Source organism: Terrapene carolina, unplaced genomic scaffold (assembly GCF_002925995.2).
Source record: "Terrapene carolina triunguis isolate 2854851 unplaced genomic scaffold, T_m_triunguis-2.0 Scaffold571, whole genome shotgun sequence".
Classification (NCBI taxonomy): domain Eukaryota; kingdom Metazoa; phylum Chordata; order Testudines; family Emydidae; genus Terrapene; species Terrapene triunguis.
The window spans coordinates 738,041-749,684 of record NW_020664922.1 but is presented as its reverse complement, the minus strand read 5'-3'; positions in this window follow the sequence as shown (position 1 = coordinate 749,684).

Here is an 11,644-nt window from a genome sequence, read left to right as displayed (position 1 = left end):
GCCCATCGAAAGTGGCTCTACCTCACAATGAGGCCATTATGGACCCAGTGAAAACCCTGTGGCAAACCCTCGCCTCCCTTCCCCCCACATCAAAAAGAGCCGAGAGGAAGCACCTTGTGCCCACCCAGGGTTATGAGTTCCTATACTCTCATTCTTCCCTGGCTCCCTGCGGCCAATGAAAGGGAGGGGCAGGGCCTGCGAGGAGCGACTGACTCCTAAAGCAGAAGACCCCAAGAAACTGGACCTTTTCAGTAGAAAGGTTTATTCGACTGGGGGACTACAGCTCAGGCTCGCCAACCAGCAGGTGTGGCTGAGCAGATATGACTTCAATGTGTGGCACTCCATGTGGACGTTCAGAGATTGGCTTCCCCAAGAGTCCAGGCAGGAGTTCTCCTCACTGGTGGAGGGGAGGGGAAGGTCGTAGCCAGGGCCTCCTTGCAGGCAGCCCTAGATGCAGCGGACTTGGCAGCCAGGTCCATGGTCTCCGCAGTGGCCATGCATAGGAGCTCACGGCTACCGTCTCCCATTGAAGGTCCAGCAATGGCTCTCCTACCGCTGCAAGTGCCCCGTTATGCCGACACAGCGACACCACCTCCCCAAGCGGCGTAGAGCTGCAATCGATGTACTTAGTTTGACGCAGCGCTAGTGTAGACACTGCGTAAGTTATGTTGATTCAAACTGTCCTCCAGCAGCTGTCCCACAAGGCCCCACACTGACCGCTCTGGTCACCATTGTGAACTCCACTGGCCGAAAGCCCCTCCTTCCCCTTTAAAGCCCGGGGAAGTTTTGAAATTCCCTTTCCTGGTTACCCGGCCTGGCGAGCACATCTAGCAGCTCTCTGTTGTTTAGTGCAACTGCTAAGCTGACCATGCTGGCTACACACATGCCAGACGTGCTCCTGCCCGGAGCAGACAGGAGGTATTGGATCTCCCGGGCCTGTGGGGAGAAGCGGCTGTGCAGGCACAGCTCCAAACCGGCTGTAGAAATGTTGTCTATGAGCAGATTGCTTGGGGGATGCAGGAGAAGGGGTACGACAGGGACCAGCAGCAGTGCTGCATGAAGCCAAGGAGCTATAGAAGGCCAGGGAAGCCAACAAGTGATCTGGTGCCGAGCCGCTGACTTGCCACTTTTCCGAAGAGCTGCACGCCATCCCACCACAGCCCTTAACAGCAGGGCAGATACCTCTGCAGAACCAAATCACAAGCCCCTGCTATGAACAGCGAGGAGGAGGATGTGGTGGACAAGAAAGAGGAGTATGGGGGATGGGTGACTGGGGATCCAGCTGTGCAGCCAGCCAGGACCTGGTTTTGACACCACTGCAGTCCAGCCCGTGGAGCACAGGCGAGCCTGACGCAGGGAAAGGACCCTCGGGTAAGTGTGTAGATTAGTTTTCCATTATACAACATTTTCATTCATTTTACTTGTGCTAGAAGAGGTTGTGGTCTGGTCCCAGGGCTATCATCTACTTTTCCTTCCTCTCCAGCGTTAGGCATCGAGGGCAAGCAGAGCAGTTTGAAGAGGGAGGAGTTTGAGTAGCGACAAAGGCTGTGTGAGTTAGGAGGGGGGAGCCCAGGACTGGGTAGTGTGGGGGGGCTGGGATTGAGGAGCACTGGCAGATTTTGTGGGGGAAGGGGGTAGCTGAGAGCTGGGATAGGAGGATGTTGCTTGCTAAGCCCCTGTTCCACCCCACTGTACTCCACTCAGGGCTGGAGATAGAACCCAGGAGTCCTGACTGACAGCCCCCTCCCACGTCAGTTTTGACATTTACTTCTGAGTTACTGTGTCACCATCTCTCACTCTCTCACACACACACACACACACACACACACACACTCTCTCTCTCTCTCTCTCTCTCCCCCCCCCTCCCGCCACTAGGGCCATGTTTTTTTCTCCCCTCCACTCCCCTGCCGATGGGAGCCTTTGGCCTACCAGGATGGAGGAGTCTGGCTCCAGATGGGCACCAATAGCTCCAGCTGCTTCTAGCCAGCCGAAGGAGTGGCTCAGGGAGTTGGGTGCACTTCATAAATGGGAGCTAGTGCAGGGGAGTAGGTGGAAACCTCAAATCCCTCTGCTGAACTGCCTGGTGGGGTGTCACCCATCTCCACGTTGATCACCCCTTCCCCCCGTTGCCACCATTCTTCCCTGCCTTAACCTCCCCTTATGGCAATGCTGACATGTAAATCACCACCATTAGGTTTCAGAGTTAACAGCATTTGTATAAATGGGACAATTTGCTTCCTCTCACTCATGGCTTCACATTTATGCTCAGGCTGCCCCAATACACCTGGGCTTCACCCCTCTCCACACACACACTGCTCGCCTACCCTGTCCCTGAACCTGCCTGCCTCCGAGCTGCAGTCCTGGTTGGTTTCAGGCTGTGTCAGCTGCAAGCAGAGGTCCTGGAGTTGGATTTTATTTTAGGAAGCACCACCTGGTGCCTTATTCTCTGCCCTGACTTACAAGGAGTAGAGCTACTGCTTTCGGAGTAAAGTGTTATTCAGCTTGAAACTTTAAAGCTCATCATTAGTTTTCAGAGTTAACAATGCTATTCAGATGAGCAGGGGTGGTTCACACCCAGTAGAGTAATTGGCTCAGGCTCTCTGCAGCCTCAGGCAGCCGCTGCTACAATGGTCACGCTTTCCATTTTGGGGGCGGGAGACATAATTTTATAACCAAGGCAAGCTGAGATGCTGGAGCACGATTCTGCAGGGCTGTGACTTACCCATACACAGACAGCAACCTGCTTGTAGGATAAATGAAGAAGGCCAGCGACATGCTTCAAGTGACCAATGTACTCAAAGGCCAGCAGGGGGCAGCATGACAGAAAGGGTGGAAGGGAGGGTGCTGTGTGCTTCTAGGTTGTCTCATACTCCTAGACTTTAAGGCCAGAACTCCCAGAAGGGACCATCATGATCTAGTCACTTCTAGCCAGCACATTGCAGGCCACAGAACCTTACCCCCTCTGCCCCCTTTAATAGACCCCTAACCTCTGGCTGAGTCTCTGAAGTCCTCAAATCATGGTTTAAAGACTTCAAATTACAAAGAATTCACCATTTGCATGAGTTTGAAACTGCCGTGGAAGGCGAAAACCTTCAGAGTCTCTGCCAATCTGACCTGGGGGGGAAATGAATTTTTTTGGCTGGATGGCTCAAGGGAATGGGAACATGGGGCCTTTCCCCTCTAGAGGGCACCAGCTCCAATCCAAATCCAGGGCGGGGACTGGCTGGCTCGGGGGCGGGGAATGGGACACACGGCCTTGCCCGTCTAAGCTGCTAATTCTAAATTGACTCCATATTTTAAATGTGCTTCCAGCTGAAAGGTGCTCAGCACCAGGTGAGCCATCCCCATGCGGCGCGGCTGTTCCCCAGCTGTCTCACCCCAGAGGCAACTGCATTTCTGATCCCTTAAGCCACCAGCCTCATTAACCCTTCAATGATTGGCAGCGAGGATGCGCTGCCCTGGGGTAATCACAAACTTCCTGCTCTTGGGGAATCCACGCCCAGCGACCGAGGACTCACTCGGCTATAGCCTGGCTGTTTATGTAGCCGCATGATGCAGGCAGATACATGTTAGCTGCCCGCACGTCAACCCTGGCAGCTGGGACACCTGCTCATCCCTTAGCTGTCCCCTGGTGACTAAGGGCCGAGTCACGGGAATGTGATGCAGTGCAGGTGACTGGGGGCCGGGGATGGATGGGACAGGAGGGCAGGGGCAGAGAGATGTCAGCTTGCCCAGCACCACAGGCGGCTGCATCCGAGTGCCTGGTGTTGCAGTGCAGCCGTTATCCAGCTGTCCTTCCCCAGAGGCAGCTGCATCTTTACACAGGGTGAGCCGTCCCTGTACGGCAGCCTTCACTGCAACACTCTGGGCTGTTGTACATGGGCTGCCCCTGGGGTGGGGGTGGGAGTCCATACGTTGGCTTGGTGTGTGTGTCTGGGGGAGCCAGTCCTGGTGTTGCCACCACCTCCTGCTGGTGAGGGTGAGCAGTTACACAATGGGAGGGGGTGGGTGCCATCGGTCGTGGGGAGAGTGTCACTGGGACATTGCTACCCTGCTGGGGTGGGTGTCAGTCCCCAGCAGGGCTGAGGTAGGGCAGCTGCTCCTTTTGGGGCAGGTGGTGGTGGTGGGGTGTATATCTGTCCCCGCTGTCCCCTAGTGGCTGTGGGGGGGAGGGTCCACTGCCCCCTACTGCACTGGCTGGGCATCTTTGTGTTTATATTCACCACTGCCCCCTACCTGGCTGCAATGTCCATGCCATGCCAGTGCTGTGTCTCTCCTTCTCTCTCTTCCCTGGCTTTCCCGGCTATCTGTGCTGACGCCAATAAACAAATCAAGGTATAAAGATTAATTAAAAAGGAAATGACTCGAGAAGGCAGGGCCTTGCCCCCGATACCAGTGATAAGAGGTAGCAGGAAGATTATAAAATGTACAGAACTGGAAGTAGAACCCAGGAGTCCTGGTTCCCAGCCTCCCCTGCTCTAATCCACTAGATCCCACTCCCCTTCTAGGGCCAGGGCTAGAACCCAGGAGTCCTGTACCTCCAGCTCCCCCTGCACTACCTCAATCCCCTTCCAGAAACCCCAGCCCTGCGCCTCTAACCCACTAGATCCCGCTCCCTTCGCCGAGCTGGGGATAATCCTGACTCCCAGCCCCACCCTGATCCACCCCACTAGACCTCACTCCCCTCCTAAGGCTGGGGCTAGAACCCAGGCATCCTGACTCCACTCTGCCCTGGCCATGCGAGTTTTTCCGGGGGTGCCCTCTTCAGCCCCCAACCCCAAATCCGTGGTCAGTTTTTCCAGCCCATAAACTCCAGCCACCGAAACTGAGAGAGGCCAGGATCTGGGGCCCTGTGTGTGCCCAGCCATTGTGTGTCACCTGTCCGTGAGAAGTGCAGCAGGAACCTGTGTGTACTCATTCCCTGGCAACTATTCACCCCCCCCCCCTTAGATAATGTCACATTCTTCACAGATCACTGCTGATAAAAGCCACTTGAGCGCATTCCTGCCTCACTTATCAAGGGCAGCTAAACCGGCTCCAATGACGCTAACTAGTTACCTATTCACCTGTTCCAGACTTTATGCTTGGAGGCAGATAAGAACCAAGACTTCAGCCTAGGGACAGGGTCCAATAAGGCCCCAGAGTGGAGGAAGACATTAGCCGCTGGCTTTGCAGGGTGGGGAATGGAACATGGGGCCTTTCCCCTTCAGGGGGCACCGGCTCCAATCCAGTCCTAGGCTGGGGGGACTGGCTGGTTTAGGGAGACAGGGAATGGCAGATGGGGCTTTTTTCCTCTAGGGAGCACGGGCTGTGATCCAGCCCCAGGGTGCAGGGCTTGGCTGGCCCAGAGGTAAAGTTGCTAATTTATTCCTGGAGGTTTCATCACATGACGGAATTGTTAATGAAAGATTAACCTTGGATTCCTGGAGATGGCAGGACAATCCTGGAGGCTTGTCAACCCTGCCGGGGTTCAGGAGGCAGGGGCGGGGAAGGATACAGGGCTTTCCTAAAAGTGAAAAGCTCATATTTAGTTCCCACACCCCCCTCAGTCCAATTAGTTGAGTTGCAAGGTGTTCGTCTCAGGCGAGGGGGATTTCAACAGCTCATTTAACAACACATTTGCTTGGCTTTCCCCCAGATCCCCTCCCCAATCTGTGCGTTTGCCTTGTAGGCTTTCAAATTGGCTGGATGCCCTGGAAAAACCACAAGCACACTCACCACGCCCTTCCTGGCCTAGGACAAACCCACCCAGCTCACACTAGCAGCTTGGTTGGGTCTAGAGGAGAAATGCCACCGCAATGGGGTTGCCCCTTGTGCAATGGTTGCGGTCATGTTATAAGGATAGCTCAGTGGTTTGAGCATTGGCCTGCTAACCCCAGGGTTGTGAGTTCACTCCTTGAAGGGGCCATTTAGGGAACTGGGGTAAAAATCTGTCTGGGGATTGGTCCTGCTTTGAGCAGGGGGTTGGACTAGATGACCTCCTGAGGTCCCTTCCAACCCTGATAGGTGCAATACCTACTGTCAAACTCTAGGGGCAGCAGAAGAAGGCCCCCAGCCTGCTCCCCGCAGCACAGCATTGGGGCCAGCCCTGACCTCAGCTCCATTCACTCCCTGGCCCAATGTTAAGGTCGTTCACAGGCTCCAGCCCAAAGGAAGTGGGGTGTGGGGGAGGGGCTGATGGATTCCTCTCCCCATGGATCAGGGCTTTCATCCCGAGGGCAAGTGTGAAAAGAGCCAACCCGCCCCCTGCTGAGCCCAATTAGCACCTTCCCTCCCTGCGCCCAGCCCAGAAGCCATGGGAAGGGAACTGCTCACATCACATACACACCAACACCAGGAGACCCTCCCCCATCCCCCCATAGCATTCTCTCTCTCACACACAGATCCCATTCACACACCCGCATTCATACATGCACACACACACACCATTCATACATACACACTTCATTTACTCCCCTCATTCATCCATACACACTGCAGTCACACACACACACCATGCATAGACAGCAGTCATACACACACCCCATTCATATATACATGCTACATTCCACACCCAATTCCCCCACCCACCCACCCACCTTCCCCAGCACAATGCTAAGGGCCCAGCACCCCTGGCAGGGCTGGGGGAGGGGGACGGAGGGCCTGGCTGGCCCTGCCAGTAGTGACCCCGTCAGTGGTTTCCCCAGGAATTGAAATTAGGGGGGTGTTTGAATTTACAGGGGGGGTGTTAGGGCCGATGAGAGGTGAGACTGTGAGGGTGAAGGTGGGCTGTATGGCACCATAGTAAAAACTGAAAAATGTTTCATGACCATTGTATTAGATTTAACTCATGTTTTAAAATCATCACACAAATTAAAGTCGGCTACTCAAGCCTTCTATGAAGCACTATGTCTACATCCTTCTTGGTTTCTTGTTATAATTTTGCACAACTCTGTTAATGAACTTCTTGAAAGCAATGTGATCATCTTTGGTGGCGTCTCGTGTGTCCGATACTTCCATTCCTTCAATTGATATGCTCATTAGTTCATTCACATGATCAGTCAGAAGGCGACTTCTTTCAGAACACAAAATCCTATTCAATGATGAAAAAGATCGCTCGACTGTAGCTGTTGTGACTGGGAGTAGCAAGAGATGAATTCCTACTTCTTTCATCCCAGGAAACAGAACACAAAGATTGGGTCAAGCCCCTAGTGATGATAAAAAAGAAGTTGAAGTCAAATCTTCATTCATTCGTCGTATGATATTCCACTCTGTGTTCAAATTCTCTATTCTGTCCTGATCACATAGCAGCCCCATTGCTGGTAGTGCCTCACTCCACTCAACTGTTGGTGTTTGATAGGACAGGCATCTGTAAAAACTACGTAGAGGTTGAGTAGAATCTAGAAGTTGCTGTTGTAGAGTTTTAAGAATCAAGTCTGTGTACTTTTTCAGTTGTTTTAACAAACACTTCTTGTCTTCGTCACTTAAGGATTCAATATAAATGCCTTCATTCGTCAACTTCTGGACTGAAGTCTTTGCTTCTTCCAGTACTTTTTCAATGGATAGCTCTCTGATTGATCCAAATGTAGCTTCTATTGCTGGACAAAGATCTACTACTGTTGTAGCAGATGCCTGGATGGCATTGTGGAATGACCCAAGTGGTTTCAACAGTAGACTTACGAGAGAGAGAATGGCAATAGTCTTCTCTGAACATAGTAGCAAAAGTAATCCACCAGCCTCACTACTTAGATCCATCCCATCTTGGTAGATACTTTCCAAAGCCAGTAATAACGGCTGGAGTAATTTTAAGACAACAGCCAAGGATCGCTCATGAGAAAGCCAGTGGGTTTTCCCAGGTTGGACCAATTTGAACTTCAGTCCCAGTGTATCTTCTATATTTTCCAAGATATTCAGTCTTTTTGGACTCTTGCTGAAAAAAGAATATAATGAAGACATTAAATTTATAGCTTTTTTTAATGTCTTTTGAAGATTCTGCAGCTCGTATTAGTGCTAGTTGGAGTAGATGGCCTCTGCAGTGTGTATAGGAGAGATTAGGGTTACACTTTTCTCTGAGCAAAGCTTGTACTCCACCATGTCTTCCAGAGAAGTTTGCAGCGCCATCAAATGCACAAGCAGCCATCTCTTTGGGGTCCAATTGACAAGCATTTAACTCTTCTAAGATGTGGGTTGCCACAGATGCAGCTGATGTGTCTTCTATAACTTGAACATATAGAAATGTATCTAGTGGCCTACCCCTGATATCAAGATAACGTACACAATGACTTAATACTTGATGCCCATTTGCATCGGTGCATTCATCAGCCATGTATGCAAATGTTTTGAATGTGGTGAGAGAGTTCTTCACTTTTTCAACTGTTAAGTCTTTCACTGTTGCACCACATGCTTCTAGCCAGTCAGTTGAGTTTCTTGCAGAAAGATAGTGAGCATTTGCTGGTCTTGTTCGGAACCAGTGTTCAACTTCAGGATGCACTTAACATTGGCCTCCAGTTTGTAGTGTGTGGTATCTCTTGCTTAAATAGAAAGTAGGATGCCACAGCCATGTTTGTTTGCATGAACTGTGTTGTGTCTCCAGCATTCTGAACAGCCTCATTAAGTACTTTTAAAATTGGCTTTGAAAGTGGGCGTATAAGGCTTTCTGCATGTTGATGCACTCCAGAGGCCTGATCGGTTTGAGAAAAATGTATTTAATTTAAATGGACTTTTAAAAAGTAAGCCATCATGGCATAAGAGGGAAGTCCTCTCATGGATCAGTAACTGGTTAAAAGATGGGAAACAAAGGGTAGGAATAAATTATCGGTTTTCAGAATGGAGAGAGATAAATAGTGGTATCCCTGAGGGGTCGGTACTGGGACAATTACTGTTCAACATATCATAAATGATCTGGGAAAAGGGGTAAACAGCGAGGTGGCAAAATTTGCAGATGATACAAAACTATTCAAGATAGTTAAGTCCCAGGCAGACTGCGAAGAGTTACAAAGGGATCTCACAAAACTGGGTGACTGGGCAACAAAATGGCAGATGATATTCAATGTTGATAAATGCAAACTAATGCACATTGGAAAACAATCTCAACTATACACAGGGCCGGCTCTAGGCACCAGCAAACCAAGCACGTGCTTGGGGCGGCACATTTTCAGGGGCGGTATTCTGGCCTTTTTTTTTTTTTTTTTCCTTTGGCGGGCAAAAGCCTAGAGCCGGCCCTGACACCAGCAGCGCGTCATGCGTGGGGAGTGCCCTGGGGCCACTGTGGTTTGTGCCGCGGGAGCAGCGCCTGCACCTTGCGGCTGGGCCGGGCAGGCTCCGAGCGGGGGACACTCAGGCTGGGGGCTGCCCCACGGGGCACACGGAGCCACCTGCAGGTGCCGCAGGGCGACTGCCCCCCAGCGCTGCAGCCGGGCCTCGGCAAAGCGGCCCAAGGCCCCCAGAGACTGCGGCAGGGTGGCCAGAAGCAGCAGCAGCGGGGCCATAGATTGCAGGGCACTGCCGTGCGAGGCCCGCATCCCGCTCTCTGGGGCTCCACTCCCTCTAGGGCTACCCTGCCCCAGCTCCTCATCCCCCTGCCGGGGCTGTCCCCCAGCTCTGCCCTCCAGGGTCCCAGCTGGTCCTGGAGGCGGGAGCCCTGGCTGGAGGGACCCTGGGCTGAGGCGTGGCCTGGGAGCCCCGCTGCTTACCCCGACCCTTCCAGCGCCAAACCGGCTGGAGGCGAGGGGGGAGTGGGCAGAGTCAGCACTGGTGGGGGGGAGCCCAGGGCTGGGGCAGCAGGGGGTGTGGGTGGGTTGGGGTGGGAGGGGAGAGCCCAGCACTGGGGCGGCAGGGGGTGCGGGTGGGGGAGGGCACTGGTGGGGAGGGTGAGAGCCCAGGGCTGGGGTGGGGGGCAGCCAAAATTTTTTTTGCTTGGGGCAGCAAAAAACCTAGAGCCGGCCCTGCCTATACATACAAAATGATGGAGTCTGAATGAGCTATTAACACTCAAGAAAGATCTTGGAGTCATTGTGGAGAGTTCTCTGAAAACATCCACTCAATGTGCAGCGGCAGGCAAAAAAGCGAACAGAATGTTGGGAATCATTAAGAAAGGGATAGATAAGACAGAAAATATCATATTGCCTCTATAAAACCCATGGTATGTGCACACCTTGAATACTGTGTGCAGATCTGGTCACCCCATCCCCAAAAAGATATATTGGAATTGGAAAAGGTACAGAGATGGGCAACTAAAATGATTCGGGGTATGGAACAGGAGGAGAGATTAATATGACTGGGAATGTTCAGCTTAGAAAAGAGACGACTAAGGGGGGATATGATAGAGGTCTATAAAATCTTGACTGGTGTGAAGAAAGTGAATAAGGAAATGTTATTTAATCCTTCACATAACACAAGAACTAGCAGTCACCCAATGAAATTAATAGTCAGCAGGTTTTAAAAAAAACAAAAGGAAGTACTTCTTCACACAACATAAAGTTAACCGGTGGAACTCTTTGCCAGGGGATGCTGTGAAGACCAAAACTATAACAGGATTAAAAAAAAAGAACTAGATAAATTCCTGGAGAATAGGTCCATCAGTGGCTATTAGCCAGGATGGGGAGGGATGCAACGCCATGCTCTGAGTGTCCCTAGCCTGTTTGCCAGACGCTGGGAATGGGCAACGGGGGATGGATCACTTGATGATTACCTGTTCTGTTCATTCCCTCTGGGGCACCTGGCCTTGACCACTGTCGGAAGACAGGACACTAGGCTATATGGACCATTGGTCTGACCCACTATGACCATTCTTATGTAAAAATTAATTATAATAATAAAAATGTTTAGTACAGAAACTCCCCCACATAATGACCTCTCAAGATAGCAACGATGTGAGATAACAACCTTGGCAAATAATGCATTTTAAAAATCTTGGCCTACTAGGAAACATATTTTTATAAGTTTCTATTCCCAGTCACAAATCTAGCATTCTGGAGCAAAGTCACTAAAATATAGTCCAACAAACCAATGTTTATTTAACGTGCCCCTCACTTTCCCCTCCACCGCACCCCACTCACCGGGGTTGTCCTTGGTCAGTGGAGACTCAGAGTTCAGAGGTGCTTTCACATGAGTTCACCTCCCAGGTGGGGGGCAAGAAGGCACCTTGCTCGTTCCTCCAGCTGCTCCCTGTTCCGTCTGGCCACGGCTGTTTGTTGTGCCACCGTTCACTCCACCGCTCTGTTGCCAATGGCCCTGCGCAGTCACCTTCTGCTGCCACCTGCCACTGTGACCTCTGCGAGTTGGTCTCTTGAGGTTCCACCAGCTCTCAGTGATTTCAGCTGAGCTCTCAGTGGGGGAACCTCGCTGCTAGTGCAGTCTGGGCCCTCTCTTCCACAGAAACACTGTCCCCACAGCAGGACTAAGCACTTAGACCTGATTATCAGTGATTTCAGCTGCAGTGGTCACTGAACAGAACAAAAGACTATCTATGGAGCCTAATCAGCTCTATCTTTAAGCAGTGGAGAGGGGCAGGTCCCCACCCTCTCCCTTGATGCCCTCACTCAGCACAGGCTGAGTACAGTTCTACTGGCCTTTACTCATACAATAAGAACAACATTTCATTCCCTCCCCCCCCGCCCCCATTCAAGTGATTTGTAACCCAACCCCAGCCAAAATCTATCCCTTG